Source organism: Miniopterus natalensis, chromosome 1, assembly GCF_054644295.1.
Source record: "Miniopterus natalensis isolate mMinNat1 chromosome 1, mMinNat1.hap1, whole genome shotgun sequence".
In the NCBI taxonomy this organism is placed as follows: domain Eukaryota; kingdom Metazoa; phylum Chordata; class Mammalia; order Chiroptera; family Miniopteridae; genus Miniopterus; species Miniopterus natalensis.
In genome coordinates this window covers 52,966,260-52,985,615 of record NC_142081.1, presented here as the reverse complement: position 1 = coordinate 52,985,615, position 19,356 = coordinate 52,966,260, and the positions used below count along the sequence as shown (strand labels likewise).

At 39.6% G+C, this 19,356-nt stretch overlaps 1 pseudogene; it reads right to left on the bottom strand.

The window, feature by feature from the left end:
• Nucleotides 1–1,419: 1,419 nt before the first annotated feature.
• On the bottom strand, nucleotides 1,420–1,749 carry LOC107534886 (spindlin-W pseudogene; annotated as a pseudogene).
• Nucleotides 1,750–19,356: the final 17,607 nt, after the last annotated feature.

The window sequence follows — 19,356 nt, the reverse complement described above, 5'->3', positions numbered from 1 at the left end:
CACCTCACCTGGCACCAGCAGGGCAACAAAGGAGTTTCTCTCCTTTCAGTAGCTTTGTAGGCTATTGGTAGGCACCGTGGAAAAAGTGATGAGAGAATTTGGTTGTTTTTAGTGACTACAGATGCAAGGGAAATGTGTTATTTAAAATTTTTATAAGCCTGTATCCTCAAGATCCTTGTAGTGGAGAACTCTGATCTATAAATTAGCAGCGATTAAAGATCTTGGAACTTAAAATGCTATTACATAAGAATAAGACATAGTAAATCCAGAATTTCTAACTGATAATAAAAATTGCTTGCAAAAAATAAGTCAACATACTATTGCAAACTTGAGAACACAATATTTTATGCAGTATTTCTTCTGACTTTCCACTGAACCCTTAAAGGAGAAAAAAAGGCATATTTTCTTAAAAATTGGTTTTACAGCTACTTTTTCTTTTTTTTTGAATTGTTGACTCCATTACAGTTGCCACTGATATAAATAAATATATTTGTGTTTCATGCTAAAACACAAATCCAAGAGTGCAATTTTTAAAATCTAGAAGTTAGAATTTCTTTAGTTAAAGAAAAATGAACTGACCCAAACCATTAACCCTTATTAGGGTTTTTATGCACAGAAACTGACATATAAATATGGAATAAACACTATCGATATTCACAATAAAGTGAGAAACTGTAGCATTTGGTTTTATTCAGCAATTTTTAAAGGCATTCAGTTTTCCTTCTGTTTTTGTTTCTTTGCATCCATTGGTTGATTCTTGCATATGCCCTGATGAGGGATTGAACCCGCAACCTTGGCATATCAGGATGCCACTCTAGCCAACTGGCCAGGGCCTCCTTGGTCTCTTTTAATGTGTAGATTCTACTCCTCCTCCCCTTTTATTTCTTTTTGTAATTTCTTTGTTCAAGGAAGTAGGATTGTCCTGTAGAATTTCCCACATTTGTGGATTTCCCTGAATGGTATCATTTCTAGCCCAGCAGTTCTCACACTTCTTATACCCATAACTTTTATATATGCGTGCTGTATCTGGCAGTATTTACTACATCAGAAGTTAAAACTGAAACTTAAAAAAAAGAAGAGAAAAGCTCTTCCACAGGAGGCCTGCAGGCTGCCGTCGCCATGTCTCTAGTGATTCCTGAGAAGTTCCAGCACATTTTGCAAGTACTCAACACCAATATCAATGGGCGGTGGAAAACAGCCTTTGTCATCACTGCAGTTAAGGGTGTGGGGCGAAGAGATGCTCATGTGGCGTTGAGGAAAGCAGACCTCGATCTCACCAAGAGGGCAGGAGAGCTCACAGAGGATGAGGCGGAACATGTGATCACCATTACGCAGAACTCAAGCCTGCACAAGATTCCAGGCTGGTTCTTGAACAGACATTTAATAGTTCCACAAATTTGGCAGAGTTGATGATGACATCTAGGATGTTTTCACCAAATTGTAGACATAAATATGGAAATCATCGTCAAACTTGGTGAAATAGACAGACAGTTTGGCTTCTACTTGGTGAATGACCATGCCAGCCTTTTTAGAGCCATCTTCTTTGGCATATTCCACTTGTTTGCCTACCAGGCTGCCAACAGCTTCACTTGGTTCCCCTTCTGTTGGAGGTGAATCATTAGAATCAGGCATAATGCAAAAGTCACCTTCTTTATAATCATCTAAGAGCTGGTACATGTACAAGACGAGGTCTTTCTCGTGACTGACATAAAACCACGCGTTCATTATAGGGTCACGTTCTAAGACCATTCCCCTCCATCCTCAGTCTCAAATATGTGCTCTACTGCTTTGCCAGTGATTGTGTCGGCTAAGTGTCGGCATTTTTTAGATTGAATATTTTTCTGGATACGTCTAACTCTGTTGATGATAGAAATTTTGAAAAGTAAAGTAAAAGTTATGAAAAAGTGTAGGCTTTGTCCCTGTCTTCCTTCCAAGTGACTAGAGAGAAAAAAATGTACTTAAGATGCTTTTCTAACTTTTTCTCCTTAATTAAATACCTGTACAACTGAAATATGGGGCATCATTAACAGAGATACGAGAATCCATTCTTGACAGGAATACAGTTATTGACTTTGGACTTAGAATATTGAGTTTAAAGTAACGGTTGAGATATCTCAGTAGAAATATGCAGCAGACAGAAAGATATTGCTTTGATATCATCCATCCAAGGGAAGCAGAGAGAGGGTAGAGAGAAGGAAGAGCAGAATTCCCAGAATTAAAGCACGTAAAGAACACACAGTTTTAAGCTGAAAAAATAAAAATCAGAAGATGCTAGGTTTGAAAAAGATTAGGAAAGCTGAGTATTGCAGAAGCCACAAGGAAAACCTTTTAAGAATAAGGTGGGTTTCAAGAGTGCCAAATAGTGCAAGGAGCGCAAGAAGAAAAAAACTGAGGAAGAAGATGAAGAGACCATCACTGGGGACCATGGAATGACTATCAAATGATCTAATGGGGATGGAGAACAGATTCTCTGCAGTGTTCCATTTGGAGAAAAGAATCACCCTTGGGGAAATTCTCGTGTGACTTCCTGAGATTTCCGTTACATAGAAAACCTTGATATTGGGATATGTTTGCGCAAAGACACAATATCTATAAATCCCAGATCTAAGGTCATCACTTTATCGCAAATCAGAGACCACTTCACTAAAAGGAGGTAACTCATAAGTTTATTGAACCAGTTTATTTTAAGAACTCCAGTGTGTGAATAAATAGTACATTTACTCCTAATGATACACAAAGATAATCTATGTTCACAAGCATTAATATTCCTTATCTAATTTTGTTAAAGTTCTCTAAAGGCATTTTGTGAAATTGAGGACACAGTTATTTCAATTTACTAAGTCTAGGGCTGTATATATATTTTTAATTATTATTATTATTATTTAATTTTTATTGAATTTATTGGGGTGACATTGGTTAATAAAATTATATAGGTTTCAAGTGTACAATTCTATAATACATCATCTGTATATTGTATTGTGTGTTCAGCACCCAAAGTCAAGTCCTATTCTATCACCATTTATCTCTTCTTTACCCTCTTCAAGCTTGCCCACACCCCCTTTTCCCTCTGGTAATCATCATACTGTTGTCTGAGTCCATAAGTTTTTTTGCTTAATCCCTTCACCTTTTTCACCCAGCCCCCCTCTGATAGCTATCAGTCTGTTTTCTGTATCTATGAGTCTGTTTCTATTTCATTTGGTTATTTTGTTCATTAGATTCCATATATAAGTAAAATCACATGGTATTTGTCTTTCTCTGACTGGCTTATTTCACTTAGGGCCCATAAGTCTAAATGTAGATAAAAGGAATTTAACATTACAAAAATGCTACACCTAATCCCTAAAATAGTCATGGCATGAATGTATCTCTAGCCTTTATATGGCTTTTTATTCCTAGTTAGAAGCATCCTTTCCACCAATTCTTAGTAAACACTTACTGAGTATCTACTATGTAATGGCAACCCTGAGAGTTAATTTATCCCAGTTTTACAGATCAGCCATATAAAATTTAAAAGATATTGACGAAGATCACACAACAGAGAGTGATAAATGAAATAGAAATTTGTACGAGGTACAAATGGGAAGAAACGGCTATCTTAATCTGGATAGAAGAGGGCAGGCCTCTCAGAGTTGGGAACATTTGAACTTGGTTTTGAAGCTCAATGAAAGGCACTTGTAATCAGTAGAGGAGGGAGAGGGCATTGTTGTACAGAAGCCAAAACTCATCCCATCCTCCAGATGGACCCTTGTTGGCATTTAGTATGAAGGGTTTGGGGTAGGATGTAGGGATGGAGTGTCACTTGCCTGAGGGATTTCCTGCTTGGAATCAGAGGAGAGAAAACCCAAGGCAAATATTAGAAGATCAGTAAAAGTAAGTCATCTAGGGAATGTGGTAAACGTGATGACAATGAAGGCACCTGGATAAGAGACAAACCTGGACAATTCCCTGAGCTAACAGAGTAGATGTGAAGGGTCTTTATAGAGGTTTTGCAGGCTATCTAAATAGCAACCATTGAAGGAACTGACCCATTCTGGATGGCGATGGAGGCATGAAAAACCTTGGATTGTTCAGGGACCTAAAGAGATCTCTGAACAAGTGACCTCATGACTGGAGCTTAAAGAAAAATGAGAACATGGCTTGGAGGATCCAGGCCAAGAAGAGCCTTAGGTATTATTCCAAGGAGCTTGGGCTTTCCTATGTAAGAATTTAGAAACCAATGAGGCAGGGGTTAGGGGAGAGAGTTAAGAAGGGGAACAATCAGGTTGTGATTTAGAAACTTTACTTCATTGGCTCTGCAAAGGCAGGATAGATAGAATGGGTGAAGAGACTGGAAATAGTTGAGACTAGTTTGGAGGGAATAATCCAGAGGAGAGATGATTGCTGTTGGCCTGAAATTAGGCAATGGTTGTGGTGGTGATGGAGGAGAGAGAGAATGTGCTTGAGACATATTAAAGCTAGGGCTGGAAAACTAGATAAATGGAGTAATTGAAAAGTTCTATTGGACCCTGGCCAGGTAGCTCCATTGGTTAGACTGTCATCACAATATGCCAAGGTTGTGAGTTCGATCCCTGGTCAGGGCACATACAAGAATCAAACAATGAATGCATAAATAAATGGACCAACAAATCAATATTTCTCTCCCTCTCTCTCTCTCTCTCTCTCTCTCTCTCTCCCTCCCCCCTCCCCCTTATTTCCCCTCTCTCTCAAATCAAATTTTTAAAAATGAATGAAAGTACTTCAAAGAATGGTAAGGGATCCTACCTGGCCAAGAGAGAAATACTTATGGTAGTGTCACTACAAACATTAATAATTATAAAAAAAGTCCTCTTGGATTTCTGGTTTGGCTACATGCTACATGATAATTTGGACCTCTGGGAGAAATTAAGGGAGAACTCACTGCCCTCTAGGACAATGAGAAATGGAAACTAGGACAAAAAACAAGTCTTGCAGAGATGTCGGGCATGCTGAGATTGAAGGATCTATGACATTGGTGAATATCCTTCTGTGCAAACCAATTGAGTCCAGAGGAAAAGATGAAATTGGATTTATAGGCTATTGTTTCAATTCTACAAATTTTATTGTACTCATTACTTTTATAAGTAGAATCTAAAGGGAAAAGTCATTTCACTCTCTGCAAGAATAAAAATATATTATTTTAATACAAACCCATGTGTTGGTATTGGAAGGACTTTTTTGAGTAGCTTGGTATGACCATGATTCTGCTATGGGTTCAGCCTGTACTTGGAGAGAGATACCCCTAATACAACTTACAAATTCGGCCAAACACTTAGGAGTGTTTGTCTGTATCGGTTTTCTGACTTCCTGACTTGTGAACCTTTGGGAAAAATCAAGGGAGAACTCACTGCCCTCTAGACAATGAGCCAACTATTCAATGAGCTCTTACATCATGGAAATTTATAGAAAACTGTATGCATTGAAGAGTTAGGAGTCACAAGGTGAATCCAGGGACATTCCCAGAGGACCCGCTGCATGTGAAAGAATGCTTATTCAAAGAAAGACAACTTGTCTTTCTTTGTCCCATCCCCTAGTTGCATGGTAGGACAATATGTCAAACTTACCTATTTGTTGAGAAATGTGTTATTTCCTTCCTCTCCCAAGGCAAGCGTGTTAAGGAATGGAATTCAACAATCACCAAAGACTTGAAATCTGTTTCAAAAATGTGTTTTGTCTTGTACCCATTTTTAAACCTTGGCAAGTGGAAAAAAATAAAAGTAATAATAAACATCTGATAAAAATCCCTGGCACAATGATGTATCACAGACTTCACTTGACTCTTTTAAATATTTCACAATAATTCCGACTGACAGCACTGGAAGTTGAATCTGAGGGTTTGGGCAGAACTTTGGCTGAGTTTAGCTCTCTTTAAGCAGATATTACTTTCATTGGCTTATCTTGAATTAACGTGAAATCTTCTAGATGTTTACTTATTTGAAATTTTTGTTACAATTACCCTAACTTAGTGATTGTTGTTCAAAATGTGCCCAATAAAATGTGAAAGATCTTTTATTTTTTGGCAGTGAAATTTGAGGAGAGAGAAGAGGAGAGATCTACAATTCCAGAACTTCCACTAAAATATAAAATAGCACAACTGTCAGTAATTTGCCACACGTTGGGGTCTGATTTAGGGAGAGTTGGATAGTGGACACCAAGTATGTGAGTGCACATGTTCCACCAACTTCCATGCTGTGCCACTACTTTCAACCTCCATAAAAACCACCAAGTCCCTAAGAAGCTTTCAGACCAGCATTGACATTGACACATCCCAGTTTCTAGGGCTCTAGAAATAATTGGCTACAGTCAACAATTATCCATTGTGATTTAGGCCTCAAACTCAGCACATCTAAAACTGACCTTATTAGGCCTGTCTGGGTGTTGCTCAGTGGTTGAGCATGGACCTAGGATCCAGGACATCGAGGTTTGATTCCTAGTCAGGGCACATCCCTAGTTGCCAGACCAATCCCTGCAGGAGGCAGCAAATCAATGACCCTCTCATCATTGATGTTTCTTTCTCTCCCTCTCCCTTCCTCTCTCTGAAATCAATAAAGATATATTTAAAAATAAATAAATAAATAAAATAATAAATAAAATAAAACTGACCTCATTAGCTCTACACATCTCTGAAATCTGTTCCTCCTTCTGTGTTCCTGATCTACATAAACGGTGTCACCATCCACCTAGTTACCCAAGGCATGGGATGAACTTTTACTCTTGAATATAGAAAGGCAGCGAGGCATAATGGTCAAGAGGAAGGATACTGGAGCCAAACTGCCTGGGTTCGAATCCGGCTTTATCATTTATTAGCTGTGTGACCTTGAGCAAAATTCTTAGCCTTTCAGTGCCTTGATCTCCTCAGTCAAAAAAAGTGGGATGATAATAATAGCACTTACCTTATAGGGAAAGTATAGTTTGTTGACTTAATATTTATAAATTGCTAAGACCAGGGCTTGACACATGCTATGTGTTAAATAGATTTAATATATATTTGTTAAATTAATTTCAACATGTTATCCTCAGGACCTTATCAAATCACCTGGACTCTTTGTATAACAGGATTCAAGTTGATTTCTCTTTATTCTTGCTCCTCACTTGTTCTTCATACAGTGACGTGAAAACTTCAGTGAGTCTCCTTCGATGGTCTATAGGATAAAGTCCCAACTCAGCCTCATCTCTTCTTGCCCCTCTTCACATGCCTCATGGCCCGACATAATTTTACACAAATTTTTTTCCCTTTTTCTGGAAGGTGCTCCAGCTATTGTCTACCTACTCAATTTTTATTTAGTTTTCAATACCAAGTTCAAGCATTTCTCGGCCCACTAGGCCAACTTCCTCATCTAACTTCACAGATACTTCTTTCTCTGAGCTCTCATGGCACTTGGCACACACTCTGTCTGCAATTTTCCTGCAAATATTCATCCCTGTTTATTTCCTTGACCAAGCTAGAGCTTCCATGGACATCTCCAGTACCAAGTTCAGAATTTGTCACATATTTGGAGTAAAAAAAGGTGCATAAAGCACACAGAATTTTGCCTATGTCTCTCCAAGGACTCAAGGAGTCTACTGTTGGAGAAGGAAAGTCAAAAAAGTATATACAATATGTGGTGAAAACATGCAGGAATTTATTGTGTATGTTAAGGCTAAAGCCATAGCTCTGTGAGGTTGAGATGAGCTGGTTAAGTACAGACTTTACTAATGATCAACTAAGAACAAAATGAAATTGGAAGCAATATTTCCACAAAATGGACAAATACGTTTTTCAGTGATCAATGTTGTCACTTCCTGCCTAACAAGTAAAGAACTTAATAGGTATTGTTATGAAATATGTAAACTGTAGCTTCCTGAAGCTTATTCAGCTCTTACATGGTACCTGGAATGTACTGAGTGCTTCACATTAATCAACATGAAGACTCATGTAGGTATTTCTATAAAATATAATATTTGAAACAATATTAGTTATAAAGAGTAAATCCAAGCCTAAAGTTCCTCAAAAAAATGCTCACATATATTATGAGGAAACAATGAAAATATTAATGTAAATAGAAAAAGAGAGGGTACCATATATTTTTAAAACTGGCTCTGGTCTTCCCTGGCTTTCAGAAGACACTCTGTCCAGAGAGTCAGAATGTCCTATCCCTCTGCCTCAAAGGAGAGAGTTAGTGTAGATAATACATAAGTAACCTATCAATCCTGCCATCTTGTCACATGGCATTAGTAAGAGAAAGACCACGCGTATAACACTGGTGCATATGTATTAAGTGGTGATGTATATTTAGAAACATGTAAGATTCATGAAGTATTATAGAAGCTAAATTTTTAATGTTTCATTAACATTAAATAACCTCCTTCCCCCTACTGCAACTCTAGCCCACTGGTATTCAATAATCAATTGCAACTTTATATTGTCCATAAATTACCTGTCCTTTGGATAAAATCTCCCTGCCTTCCTTGAAAACTCCCTTAGGTTAAACTAGACTAAAGTAGACTTCTCAGGAAAGAATGCTCTCTTTGGAAGATGCTCATGAGAAATTAGAAACTTTCTAAGGTTCTTTTGCAGGTAAAAACATAAAATTTCCAATATATCTACTTGGAGGTTTTTCTCAGTGTTCTAGTGATTCCTCAATACACTGACATACCACTTAGAAACCATTCTGAGTAGATAAGAAAATCTAGCCAAAGCATCTCTTTTCATGCATGTAAATATTATTGAAGCATATTTATTCCTCATACAACCCAGTTGGGATTTTTTTTTCTCCTTTGGAACTTAGCTCCAATACTTGCCCATTCCCTGGAATGAATGAATGGTTTCAAAGACTCCAACTCACCCTTTTTCCTATCCCAACTCCTCAGAATTAGGACTTCCTTTTGTATCTGTTAATAATTTTCCAAAATTATCCTAGAGTATTGTTAATTGTCCCAAAATGGAACTTTTCTTACTTGTATACCAATTACAAAATGAAAATAAAATATAAGAGTGCCTGGTCTTTACCAAATAAGCCTCCCAATTTTTATCATCAATTTATTTATTTAGATTTTTCTTAAGTATTAAAACTCGATTAATGAAAAAGTAGTATCTGTATATTTAAGTCAGAAATCAGATATTTGGTTCAGGCAAACCTGGAGTTAGGTATTCATATTGTAACCAAGAAGACAAGCACAACTATCATTTCATTCTCACTTTCCATGTCATTGTTTCTCTGATGATTTGATCATTTACTTTAATCAGACTCACTCTTGGGATCAAGGTGAAAATAATCCTTAAATGGAGAAATAGTTTTTAATCAATTCAGGATGCAGCTGGAGCCCAGCCAGGCATGGCTCAGCAGTTGAGCATCAACCCAGGATCCAGAAGATCTCAGTTCAATTCCTGATCAGGGCACATGCCCAGGTTGCAGGCTCAATCCCTAGTCGAGAGTGTGCAGGAGGCAGCCAATCAATGACTCTCTCATCATTGATGTTTCTAGCTCTCTCTCCCTCTCCCTTCCTTTCTCTGAAATCAATAAAGATATTTAAAAAAAGAGAGATGCAGCTGGAATACCTGCTACTGGCCTGAGTAGCCATTGTTCTTGGCAAATTCCTCTAAGCAATAAACAATGAACACCACCCCCTCATGAGAAAGGGTGAGGGATGGGGATAGTCATTGTTCTCATTTGACATTGCTAAATATTATTATGGTCTGTTTATAGCGATGGAGACTGACATGTAATAAACTTGACACAGCACAATCAGGAGTTGAGAGTTGCTGGAGAAAAGTATTCCAAGTGCTTAGGTTAACAGAATCTCTTAAAAACAGAATACTTTATCAATAAGTCAGTAGGAGTAACATTTTGGATGCTAGTCAAGGAGTGAGTATATAGATCTATATAGTGTTTATTTAGAAAAGAAATAAAGTACATGTAAACTTTGAAAATAATCACTCCACTTACACAGCAATGAGTGCCTCATCAATTATGTTTTCACTCAATCATTAAATAAGATTTCAATAAATGATGCCTTTTATAATATGTATTTCTGATATTTTAAAAATAGTATTTCACATTTCCTAGCATGTTTAAATTGATATTTGTGGTTCAATGATGGTGGGAAATCCAACTCCATAACCTCAAGCACTACATGGATTTTAACTTTGGAGGCCATGCCTTAAAATCAGATTTTTTTGTAGCATTGATCACCTTCCCTGTGCCCTTTTAAATTCAGATTTAAATATCTTGGCTGAACACCTTGCCAACTCTTCCTATGGGTAGTCAGTGTTTTAAAGCATAGAAGTTGAAAAGATAGTATGCTGTGATTGATAGGGTAAGTCAGCTCTAGATTACACTCATCCTCTAAAGAAGTGACTATTTGGAAATATAGACCATTGTCTTCATCCATTGACTTCTACCCAGGCAAGAAAAGCTCATGGGAGGCATCATATTTATGGAGGAAAATTCAACATAATGGCTAAGAACATGCCTTTGGATTCAGAGATCCCAGGGTCTGAATCTTAGCTCCACTGCTTACAACTGCATGACCTTTGGGAATTTACTTACACTCAATTTGCACACTATTATAAAAGTAGTACCTAACTCATAAAGTTACTAAAAGGATTAAATAGGGCGATACACATAAATTGCTTGGCACAGAGCCTGAAACATAACATACAGTATACACATTCACCCCTCACTATTCCTGGATTCTGTATCTGTGGTTTTGCCTCCTTGCTAAAACTTATTTTTAACAACAAAATCAAGATTCTGGGCCCTTTCACAATCATTCACAGACATGCACATGGCAGTGAAAAATTTGTCACCCAATGGACATATTTCCAGCTGAGACAGAATAAAGTGACACTCTGCCTTCTTTTTAAAAAAATATATATATCTTTATTGATTTCAGAGAGAGGAAGGGGGAGGGAGAGAGGGTTGAAACATCAGTGATGAGAGAGTCGTCATGGATCAGCTGCCTCCTGCACGCCCCCGACTGGGGATCGAGCCCGCAACCCGGCATGTGCCCTGACCGGGAATGGAACCGTGATCTCCTGGATCCTAGGTTGATGCTCAACCGCTGATCCATGCCCAGCCGGGCAGCACTCCGCCTTCTTATTGCAGCTCTCATACTGTAAACAAGTATCCTTTTCGCATTCTATTTAATGTCACATTTTTCAAATTTTTGTGGTGTTTTTTTTTTTTGTTGGTGGTGGTGATTTTTCTATTTAATATGGCCAATCTGAGGGATCAGAGAAAGCATCAAGAGATAATCAGTGCCCTTTTCCCCCTATAACCTCTAACTCTTTACTCAAACTAGTGCCTTCTATTAAGAGGGAATATTCCCTTTTATTTTTAAGCCCTTGTCCAGGGCATTTTTATTTGATTCTATTGGTTCTCTGCCACACTTCAGGCATTCCATGGATAGCCCCTGGGAATCAGACGCGAGCCAGAGCTGTGAATGGACTCAGTTCCTTGAGTCTGTATGTGGCACTCAGCCGCTCCCCTGCCCCCACTTGAGGCTAAGTCAAATCTGAATTAAAACTGATTTTCTTTTACTACAAAATAGACTTGCCTACATTCCAAATTTTTCCAGTTTATCATGTATAGTTAAGATCCCAGAACTTATCACCTCAGCCCAGAACTTATCACCTCAGCCCCTTTATATCTTTTCCTCTTCCTAAAATGCTTCCCTCTCTTTCCAGGATGTTGCATGGTATTTTAATTTGGGATTTAGCTTAAAGTATCGTCTCTGAGAGAGGCCTTCCCTAACCATCCTATGCAAAGTAAACGCCCCAATATTCTTTACCATGGCAACCTGCAGTTTTCTTCACATTTATCACTGTCTGAAATTGCTTTTTTATCTGACACTTTTTTGGTGGCTTCTACACCAGCATGTAAGTTCCATAAGGCCAGAAACTTGAACTCTTGTTGTTTTTTCCCCAGCGGTCCAGGGGTCCCCAAAGGTGTGGATGGTGTCGGCGAAGAACGAAGGAAGGACACGGAGACAGCGTTCAGAGCATCAGGAGAATCAGCTTCTCCCTTTATTGGCTTCTTACACCTGTATTTATACTATTTGATTTTGTTGCTGGTTAAACAACATGACATCATGCTATGTTCCGGTTTCCATTTTGGCCTTTCACAGTTAATGAATATACCTTCTTATTTGACCTTTGCTAAAGAATTTACATCTGTTTAGGTATGTTAATTTTTAGTCTTACCTATTTATATTTCTATAGGCTATTCTACAGGTTAATATCTAGTTTGTTATTTATATTCTGAAGTGACTATTTTATTGCTCTACCACATAGCTAAAAGGAGAATAACTCAGCCAGCTTTTCTATGTGAAGGTTATGCGAGTCCTACGTGAGGGTCTGGAGCTTGCGTGTGATTGTTTGTAGCTGTGGTGACCGCCCGCCTGTCTGGCACCGGCCTTAGTCTCCCCCTGACATCCCCTGCAGCAGTCCGTCCTCGTTGTATATCCTGTGTATGATTATTCTGTGCATGATAGGGTTCAGGTGCAGATTGAAATAATCTCTTTCCTAGACTGCTCTTTCCTTGTGGGGATTCCCAGAGTTTTCCATTAATCTAAACATCCTCCAGTAATACCTTCCTTAGTGGGAACTCCCTGGTGGCCTCCCTGTGGATGGCCCTGCACCAGCGAGTCAGCAGGGCCCGGACCCAGGCCTTTCCCCGGTGGGGAGCTTCCTGCGGTAGTGGCCTAACAAGTCCTAAACTTTCTGCCGACAGTCTGAGTTCCTCATAAGCGGCACAAGATTTTCCCGTACTCCTTGGGGCTTTTACTGAATCATTGTCCCTTCCAGTCCCATCCCACTCCCCTACTGGGGAAAAGTTTCCAGCGAGGGCGATGCCCTTTTCTGGTGCAGTGACTCGGGTAAGGACGCAGAGCGTTAGAAAGGGGAACAAGCATGGGAAGAGGGATGTGCCACACGCCAAGTCCCATGGAGCACTGGCTGTGCAGATGTCTCCTCCTTGAAGGGCTGTGTCAAGCAGCAAGGATGGAATGGCTTCCGGCACACATTGCCTAGTATGGATACGCAGGGAAGGAAGGAAGGAAGGAAGGAAGGAAGGAAGGAAGGAAGGAAGGAAGGAAGGAAGGAAGGAAGGAAGGAAGGAAGGAAGGAAGGAAGGAAGGGAGGGAGGGAGGGAGGGAGGGAGGGAGGGAGGGAGGGAGGGAGGGAGGGAGGGAGGGAGGGAGAAAGGAATCCTATTACATTTTGTTGGTTTGAATCTTTATTATTTTCAAACCTAAACAAAATAGTTTATTAACTGAGATGGATTTCATTCTATTTTCTAATTACCATTCTGGGCATCATATCAAAAGATAGGTTGGATTCCACTTACTTGGAGAGAGAGAACAGTGAACTTTTACCAACCTTGTGCAGTGTGCCGAAGTGTCCATAATATTAAATGCAGCATGACAGATTCTAACCTGACTTCCCAAATCTATACCATGCATAAAATTTCAAATAAACTGTCATTTTTGTTGGTAGACCTAGTAGTGAATGTATTTCTGCATCAGGGAATCTTAATACTAGACAAATATAACTCTGACATTTTTATCTAGGTTCTAAGGTAATAATCTAACTTGTGACACCATATAAAAGAACACTGTTCCTCGAAGCAGAAAACATGGGCCATGACCTTTGTTCTGCTGCTAACTTGCTGCACGCCTTGGGTCAATGTTTTAAATCGCCGTGGGCCTCACTGTCTCCATCTGTAAAAAACAGAGGTTTGGAGCAGTAGACACTATAGTTCCTTCCAGTTCCTTATGGCCATAAAAGCTTAATAGAATTCATCTCCTATTATTTCACAGAGGAAGGGGTGGTGGAGGCCCACGTACAAAAAAATGAAGATCTGCCAGGTAAGTGTATGACTGAAGTACTACAGCAGACTCCTGTGAGGGTCTGCCCTGTTTGACAAGGCACTGCATGGTGAGGACACCTTAATGCAGGTACCTAATGAGATCACAAAGAGAAAGACCAGGCTTTAAAATCTGTATGGCTATGCTTTCTATTTAATAGGCTGGCCTGCATGGGAAGCTAAATTGCAATAAGGATCGCTCAGCGTGCACAGAATGAGAGCAATGGAGCAGGAAGGAAAGGGGGAGGTGCTGAGTGATAAAGTGTGTTCGCTAAAAGAATTTGAGGCACCCTTCACTAGCATGATGAATAATGTTGTTAATCATAATTCTGAGAACCTGATGATCAAAAATGGCTCTTTGGACAGATTCTTTGCTTGATTTCATTCCAGATTCCCTCACTACCTAGTCTGTGGTCTGAGTACTTAGAGTTTCCTTTGTCTTTGATCAAATGCATTGTCCTATCCTGTTTTGTTCTTGACATTTCTTAACAGTGAGTATCGGAACTCATTGTCTGATCTTGTCCTAATTCCTTGTGGCCTGTCTGGGATTTTCACTCAATTCCTTATTCAGTTTCACTTAGACTGAGCATGCAACCCTTGGTACCAAACAACCAGCTGCTTCCCACAGAGTATCGGCTACTCTCGCAGTCTTGCAAACCATAAGCCTTCTTCTTTCTTGTGCCTGCTTCCTCTCTGTAATACACCCCACACATGAGACCAGTGTTGAAAAAAATGACTTCATGACTTGTAGCATGAAAAGATACCTAAAAGGAAGTGTGCAGATCCTAAGGGTGACTCTTCCTGGCCAAAAGCTAATTGTCACAAAGTGTTTCTCTTGGAAAGGTTTACTCTTTAGGCCTAATAATCATCAAGTTCATAGAGAGATATGTGTTTTTATCATCAATAAACATTTTCTGGGTATCTGTGATGTGTTAGGTACTTTTCTAAACAACAGAATACAAATATGAAAAGGTTAAAACCTCTTGGAGGGCAGATATAAGAAAAGATAAATAATCTAAAGAGTAATGACAGTAAGTGGCACAAATAATGAATGTCCTCGGAGTTTAGGTGAATAACTCTCGTGTCAGGGAGTGTTTCAGGGAGGAAGGGAACCTGACCTGGGATTTGAAAGAAGGCAAAAATTAGATAAAGTACTAGAAGGGAAAACATTTTTCAGGAAGGGAAAATTGTATACATAGTAGGAATATACACAAGCAGGAATAAATTTACTCTATATTGAAGTGGGGTATATTATAGTCTATAAGCTCAAGCTTTTTAAGAACAACCTTTACCTAAGTGAGACCCCAGAAGACTTTCAACCTTAGTGAAGGGCCTGATAGCATTTTTTTTTTTATTAAGATTAAAAACATGGCTGGAAAGTGAAGTTTGTTAGGAGGAGGAATAGGACTCTTCCATGGTTAGTACACTCCACAGGACAGCATGACTCTGCTCCCAATTTGGATCATAAGCTTCCTGAGGGATAGGGCCTGTTCTGTTCACTGTTTAGTCCAAGGCATGGCCCTGGGTAGATGTTCAGTGATTCCATGTTGAACGACTGAATGACAATAAAGGATGGGATAGTGCATGAGTCCCTGGGCTGATGAGACCCAAGGCAACATTGATTCAATATTGATGTATTCCAGAACAGAGTTTAGGGAATTAGAAGTGAAGTTAAGCATCACAGTCCAATTATTAGGAGAAATCCTTTCGGGTGCTTTGGTCAATGTGTCCACAGTTGTGGGGGATTCAGGAATCCCGGTTGAGAACCTGGTCAACTTGGCATGTTATTAGGAGATGATAAAGTTTATAATTGTCACCACTCATGTCATTGCATTAGTTTTCTTTATGGACATACCTATTTAAGGCTGACTTCATTAGGCTCATCTGGATTTGATTAAAATGTATATTAGATTCACCCCAGAGCTGATATTCCAGAGACCAGATCCTACAGGCCAAGGCTAGTTCATTAAATACTGGGATATCAAAATAGATAAATTATCATCACAGAACCCAGAGAACCATAAGGATCACTGAAAGTCTCAGGAGAACAGCATTGCATAAGGGAAGGTTTGAGAAGTTCCCACTCTGTTCACTTAGACACTGGAGAGTGTTGTTCGGTGTCAAACGTGGGCTTTGTGTTAATCCGACACTCTACCATATGGAGGCCATATGGCTGTTTAGACTGGGAGTTGTCTCTAGAATCAGCCAGAGTTAGATTCAAAGCTTGGATTCAATACATAGGACTCTATAAGCTTAAACAAGTGACAAGGATAACCACAGTGCTCACACCATAGGGCAGCTGCAAGAATTCAATAAAACGATGCAAGTAAAGCCCTTAGCACAGTGCCTGTCACACAGAGAGAGCTCCGAAAGTGTTAGTTCTCTCTACAGGCACAAGGGAAGTGCACCTAATACCCAGGAATCTTTAGTTTCCAAAGATGAACCCCTACGCGCACACACAAGGCTGGGAATTCATCCAAACCAACTGCAAATATGCCCTATTTCCTACGCCTTGTCCCAAAACATAATCCATTCAACCCTTTACCCACTTTCGTCTTGGATTTGCCTGCGAATTGTCTTTGTGTATGTCCCTTCCCCAAACAAATGCTTCTTGTTCTGCCTCCAGCACGGCCCCCATCCTAGTTTTGCTTAGGTGACTGATACCAGATTGCTTTCTGAAAGCAGCTTTTGGTGAGGGGAGGGGATGAAAAGTGAAAAGAATAGAGCACAAGATCGCTGCCTCCTGGCCTCCTGGTTGGGGATAAGAGAGCAGAGTTGGAGCAAGAGTTTCCAGCAGGGAAGATACACTAAACACACTTTCCCTGCTTTATGATTGTGTCTGCAGATGTGACAGTTAATACTGGCCCTGGTGACAGTAGGCCTTAATCTAGGAGCCATTTAATCAGAAAATCTCTTTACCCTTAAAAATACTCTCCATTTCTCCACTTTTGGAAATGGAAAGAAAGATCTATTTCTGTGGTTTCTCAAATCCCTGAAATTGTAGTTTGCGTGTAACTTGGGTCTCTGCCAGAGTGTTGCTTTTATAAGCCTAGAACCAAGCATTTATCATTAGGAAAGCCAGGGATTTGGAGGTAAGCCATGGTGGGCCCAGCGCCAGCTCCCAGACCTCTGATAGCTTATGGCATTTACAACTCACCACTCTCCCTTGAAACCACTGCCTCAGGAAAAGGGGATAGATAAGAAGAGTTGAGCCTTGCCTTGCAAACAACCCTCCTAATCAGGGAGGTGCCCTTAAGGATACCTGCTCCGCTGCAGGAAACCCAGCAGTTGGAGCATTGGTATCATTAAACATGGAAAAGATTAGAAGACATCAATGCTAAAAACGATTAAGTTTCCACCTCTGGTATTTCATATGCAAATAATATAAGCCTGAAAATCCTTGGCCACCTTTCCACTAGCTCCTTTAAGAGTCATTAAAGCAATTTGGGGGCTAAGAGAGCTGATTGGCAGCACCAGGCTCCGCCCACAGAGAAAGCTCTTTTCCACAAGCCACAGTCTTCTTCCCCAGGGCCTCTGTCCTGTCCCCCTAATGTTCCAGGGGACATCTTCTATGTTCCAGAACACAGGTCAGGATTTCCCTCCTAACACAAAATATAGCATGGCTGATAGTTTTTAAGTGCCTTACAGGAAAATTAACCATAATTAGTGAGATAGAAAATGAGGTGTTGCTATTTCATATTAGTGTGCTCAGGGGAGGTCTCTTTGGCACGGTGAAAATAAAACAAAGGCTACAACTTGGATGTATTGAGAAAGATATTTCTAGGAAGAGGGGATAGTCAGTGTAAAGATGCTGAGGTGGCAGAATGCCAGGTGTGTATTCAAGGAAAAGCGAGAAAGTCAGCATGGCTGGAGCACAGCTAATGAGAAGACTGACGAGAGAGAGGTCACCAGCTATTGAGCAGCCAGATCACTTAAGGTTTTACAGGCTTTTACTCTGAGAAAGACAGGATACCATTGGAGAGTTTTGAGCAGAAGGACATGATCTGACTTAAATTTTAAAAAGATGACTGGCCGTTGTGTTGAGAATAAACTATAGTGAAATAAGAAAGGAGGAAGGAAAACCAGTTAGGAAATTATTGCAATAAACCAGGTGAGAGATGATAATAGCTTAACCAGGGTCATAGCAGTGGATGTGGTTGAAAAAAATGGAACAGAAAGGAATAGAGAGAATCCACAGTATTATGGACTTCTGTTTTGTTTATTTATTTATCTTTATTGTTGAAAGTATTACAGATGTCCTCCTTTTTTCCCCATTGACCTCCTCCATCCCACCCCTGCCTCACCCTCAGGCCTTCACCACTGTTTATGTCCATGGGTTATGCATATATATATGCATATAAGTTCTTTGGTTAATCTCTTCCTGACAACCACACCCCTCCCTCTGAGATTCATCAATCCATTCCATGCTTCTATGTCTCTGGATCTATTTTGTTCATCAGTTTATTTTGTTCACTAGATTCCCCATATGAGTGAGATCATGTGATAATTATCTTTCTCTGACCGGCTTATTTTGCTTAGCATAGTGCTCTCCAGGTCCATCCATGCTGTCCCAGAGGGTAAGGGATCCTTCCTTTTTTACAGTTGCATAGTATTCCATGGTGTAAATGTCCCACAGCTTTTTTATCCACTCATCTATTGATGGGCACTTTGGCTGTTTCCAGATCTTAGCTATTGTAAATTGCATTTCTATGAGCATAGGGGTGCATATATTCTTTCTGATTAGTGTTTGAGGATTCTTAGAATATATTCCAAGAAGTGGAATCACTGGGTCAAATGGAAGTTCCATTTTTAATTTTTTAAGGAAACTCCATACTGTTTTCCACAGTGGCTGCACCAGTCTGCATTCCCACCAACAGTGTACTAATGTTCCCTTTTCTCCACACCCTCGCCAGCACTTGTCAGTTTGTTGATTTGTTGATGGTAACCATTCTGACAGGAGTGAGGTGATATCGCATTGTAGTTTTAACTTGCATCTCTCTGATAATTAGTGACATTGAGCATTTTTTCATATGCTCTTAGTCATCTATAAATGAAGCTAGACCACTAGCTTATACCATATATAAGAATAAACTCAAAATGGATAGAAGACTTAAATATAAGTGATGAAACTATAAAAATCCTAGGAGAAATCGTAGAGAGCAAAATCTCAGACATCTCTGGTAGCAGTGTGTTTGCCGATACATCCCCTCGGGCAAGGGAAACAAAGGAGGAAATAAACAAATGGGACTGCATCAAAATAAAAAGCTTCTGCAAAGCAAAAGAAACCATCAACAAAATGAGAAAGGAACCCACCGGATGGGAGAACATATTTGCCAACGACACATCTGATAAGGGGTTAATTTCTAAAATACATAAAGGACTCATGCAACTTAACAAAAGGAAGACAAACAATCCAATGAAAAAATGGGCAAAGGACCTAAATAGACACTTCTCCAAAGAGGACATACAGATGGCCAAGAGACTTACGGATATA